The 4752-nt window shown below is 38.6% G+C and overlaps 1 pseudogene; it reads right to left on the bottom strand.

Moving 5' to 3' along the window:
* Positions 1-3370: 3370 nt before the first annotated feature.
* Positions 3371-3477, bottom strand: LOC126606093 (small nucleolar RNA R71; annotated as a pseudogene).
* Between the last annotated feature and the right edge of the window lie 1275 nt (positions 3478-4752).

Here is a 4752-nt window from a genome sequence, read left to right as displayed (position 1 = left end):
AAGACTCTCTCTCAGCGCTTGAATCCGATTTGAATATGTCTTCACAGTTCAAGCGAGATCTAAGTTCTAAGCCCTCGGGCATATAAGATTTGATCACTCTAAAAGTCCTTGGCCTCAAGGCATAAAAAAGAACCTGATGTGGACTTAACCCATCCACGACAAGCTTTGATAACAAGAAGTCCGAAGTTACTTGAGGCGCAAGTAATCGACCTGTCACTTAGTTTTATTTCTGTTATATTATGATTACCATATAACATTCGAGTACGGGATGAATTCTGATGGGAAGCCTCAAGGCCTATTCAAGGCCTCACAAAGGCACCTATTTGGATTCATCTTATTTCTCGGGCGAGAACATTGAGTATAGAAGGAGTTCTGATGGGAAGCCTCAATGCCTATTCAAGGCCCCACAAAGGCACCTATTTGGATTCATTCTGCTCTTTGGGCTCAGGTAATCAGAAGTATGATGGTTATAAGACTCATATAACCAAGAAAAGGAACCTATGTGTTCGAGTACTAAGTTAGTTATTTATGGGAAACCTCAAGGCCTACACCTAAGGCCCCACAAAGGCACCTGTCAATAACTAATATAGTCTTTTAAATATATAAATAAAACTCAAACATCCGTTCTACATCTGCCATGCTAAAGATGGCAGTGGCACGCCTGAGCACTTAGAAGTTAATCTTGATTGTGAGCCTCAAGGCCTACACCTAAGGTCTCACAAAGGCACATTTCAAAGTTAACTCTGTCCTTCTCTTTCAGCCTTGCCCGACACGCCCGCCAGTAAAGCAGAAGTCCGACAGAAAGCATCAACCAGCACCGACCTCTCGGGGAACTGTGTGCTTGTCGGCCAAGAAGCATCCTCCACGGAAATTCCTGCCACGAACACAAGCCATTTAGATTAGACAAGGTTGTTTCATCCACCCTGATGAAGTTACCCACAGGTTGAGTAATCACTTCTAAATTTCAGCATCTTTGTTTTGCACAGGAACTCTAAGAATCCTCACCCACACTCTTAGATTAGAGATAAGATCAGTATTGATCACTCATATATTTCATGCATTTATACCATCCATTTCTAAAGTCTTTGTGATGTTTTTGTGTTAAAATGGTTGCATTTTACCTTACCTTGTGTTAGTGTGTAGTTAAAGTTGCTTTAGGATCAATTTCAAGCAAAAAGGAGAAAAGGAAATAATAAAAACAAACAAAAGAATTGGAAGTGGAGTTTGTCTCCACAGGTGGTGTTTGAAAAAAAAATCAGAAAGCAAAGTGGAGCACTAGGAAGTGGGATGAGGCTTGTCTTCCACTTGTGGCCTTAGTGACTTGGAAAAGGGCTGCCTTTTGTTAAAGGAAAAGAAAGAAAACACACGGATGAGTAGAAGAGAAGGACACGGCAGAGAGGGGGAAAGACAGAAACACACGGCAGAGAGAAGAAATGAAGGAAAAGTTGCAGCGTTGGACAGAGTTGCAGAGAGCAACATAGCAGAAAAATAAGGGAGCTGCATCTCCACATGGAAGGGGGATCGGAGAGCATCAAGAGATAACCTCCTTGTAAAAAAGGGTTGTCTCTTTCTTTGATTCTTCATGGATAATTTCTTATGTATTCAAATAATTATGTGTAACTAATTTCTTTTCGCTAGAGTGAGGCCATGAGCCGTAACATGATTACATAGATTTCTCTTTCAATTGCTTAAGTGTTGTTACATGCTTGCTTTGATATTTTCAATCTCTAAATTAAACTATTTATGTGTCTTGATGATTGATCACCATTAGGATGTTTAGAAAAGTCATTGGATGCAATTTTGAACGAATGTCACGTTAAAATTGGTTATGCTTCTTGTGATTGAGGATTGTAATTTCTCCTAAGTTAAATATCATACTCTTAGGGATTACATGGTTTAACAAAAGGATTTTCATCAAGATTAATGAATCATTTATGTTTATATTTAATCCAAATGTCATGGATAAATTGCATGTAGTGGTATGCGTTTTAACTTGAATGTCACAAGTAAAACATACACAAGGAAAACCCAACCTTCAAAGCATGTGTTTTCGATTACTTAAGCAATTGGAAGAGCTTCGTAGGAGTGTTGTTGGTGAAAGGTTGAACTCTAGCACCTTGTCAATCTAATTTTCTTAAATTATTTGTATTATCTTGAGTTTATATATTTACTTGTTTTGTTTAGTTGGATCACTATTCCTATAAGCCAATTCCCATTTTAGATATGTGTTTAAGTCACATTCAATAGTATTTAGTTTCATTGAATTAGTGTAGTTCTTAGAGTTAACTAAGTTAAATACACAAAAGCTCATAAATTGTTTATACCAGTCCCTGAGGAGATCGACCTTGCTTGAGCCATTCTATACTACAACACTTGTTCTCTTGCAAGAATTTTCTATGGTTTAACCCTTTGTTTTACAAGTGGTAAAATCGCTATCAAGAAATTGGCGCCGTTGCCGGGGACTGTGCCAACAGTTCCCGAGTTTTTGTGTTTATTTTTCTTATGCTTATGTTTATGTCTTATTTTTATTAATCATTAAAAAAAAACAGCAATTAATTAATTGAGTTTCGATATTTGATTAAGTGCAGTGGATGTGTGGTGTGAGATTTTTGTCTTTGTTTAACTAACTAGTGGTTGCCAATTTGCATAAACTGTGTTTTTTATTCATCTAGGTTTACTTACTTTCTTTTCCTTTTTGTTGTTTAGTTAGTTTCTGTTGAGTTTTATTTTATTTTACTTTTATTTTTATTGTGGCTTAATATTTCTGTTGTTTGTTCAGGTGTAGTATATGGTGATTGGAACAAGGTCCAAGAATCAAGTGCTTATTCCTTACGACCCTGAACCAGAGAGAAGTGCAAGGAAGTTAGCTAGAGAAAAATATTTAGCACAAGATTCCAACATTGGTGATACTTTTCTTAAGGATTTGTTCCGTGATCCTGAGAGCAGCACATCTATTTTCCAACCTTTGGCACCAGTTGCACACATGGCCCTAGCCTTACCTGCAGTAGGTCAACCTTTAAGGAATTCATTGGCAACGAGAGTCAATGCAGTGCCAAGGTGCATTATATATCCAGATGTGGAAGATGGGACAACCTTTAAAATTGAACCTCACATCCTCAACATATTGCCATCCTTTCATGGGTTGCCAAACAGTGATCCCAACATGCATTTGGTTGATTTTATTGAGGCATGTGACAACACCATAATCAGAGGTTTCTCTTCTGAAGCTATCAAGTTACGCTTGTTCCCGTTCTCTTTGAAGGACAAAGCCAAGGTGTGGCTGCATTCTCTGCTTGCCAATAGCATTACAACATGGACAGGATTGCAAGAAAAATTTATCAATAAGTTTTTTCCTTCTTCTAAGACTCTTGCACTCAAGAAAGAGATATTGGCTTTCGCTCAAAAGCCAAACGAGTCTTTCCATGAAGCTTGGGAATGGTATAATGAGATGTACACAAAATGTCCTCATGCTGGGTTTGATTCTAACCTTCAAATGAACATATTTTATGATGGTCTCAATGCCACCACCAAGAGTCAAGTGAATGCATCTGCTAGAGGGTCACTAATGTGAAAATCAGCAAGGGAAGCATTTGAGTTATTTGATATGATGACTTCTGAATCTCAACAATGGACAGAAGAACAAACACAAAAGAATGGAGTTTTTGAGATTTCTCAGAGTTCTCCTAATGTTTCTGCTCAAATTGCTAAAATGGAGAAGAATTTTAATGCCAAGTTTGCTGCTTTAATGCAGGTCTCTTCCATGCCCAATGCCCAAGAAGCTTGCATCATTTGTAGTGAGACAACTCATGACATCACTCAATGCCCCAACAAGGATAGCTACCCTGGGTTTGTGCAAGAGCATGTGAATATGGTGAATAATTTCATTAGACCCAGAAGTGAACCTTATTCCAATACATATAATCCTGGGTGGAAGAACCATCCCAATCTTAGTTGGGGTGGCAACCAACAGCCACGTCAATACCAACAGTCTTACCAATCAACTAGTGAGACTAAGAAACCATCTCTTGAAGATCAAATGTCACAGCTAGCTTAACATATGTCCGCTCTCTCTAATAGCACCAACAATTTTGTCCAATCCACACAAACTAGCATTCACAATCTCACGGCATCAGTAGGGAATTTGGTGACTCAAGTTGGACAACTTGCTACCATGTTCAATGAAAGAGAGAAAGGAAAGTTCCCGAGCCAATCTGAGCAAAATCCAAGAGGGATGGAGCATTGCAAAGTAATACGGACATTGAGAAGTGGCAAGAGCTATGACAACAGAGAAGTGGTGCACCATGAAGCCGAAGTGGAAGAAGAAGAGCTTATTGAAAGTGCACCGTTAGCTGCAAAGTCTAGGTCAAAGGCTATTTTTGCAACAGGTATTCCAGATCCTAGTGCAAGTGACAAAATGCAATCTCGACCCAACTTTGATGCAAACAAGGAAAAAGGCCTTGGTAGTTTATTTGCACCTTCTAACAAGCCACCATACAAGCCACCTTTGCCATTTCCACAACGACAGCAACAACATTCCAAGGATCAACAATGCATTGAATTCATGAAGACGTTGGCTAAGGTTCAAATTAATTTTCCTCTATTAGATGCTATTAAACAGATCCCATCATATGCCAAATTTCTGAAGGAACTATGTTCTAAAAAGAAAAAGTTCTTGGAATACGAGAGGGTTATTTTAACTGAGCAATGCAGTGTTGTCCTCTTACATAAGCTACCACCCAAGAAGAAAGATCC

Source organism: Malus sylvestris, chromosome 15, assembly GCF_916048215.2.
Source record: "Malus sylvestris chromosome 15, drMalSylv7.2, whole genome shotgun sequence".
In the NCBI taxonomy this organism is placed as follows: Eukaryota; Viridiplantae; Streptophyta; class Magnoliopsida; order Rosales; family Rosaceae; genus Malus; species Malus sylvestris.
Note: the sequence above shows the minus strand (reverse complement) of the source record. Positions and strands in the feature narration are given on the sequence as shown.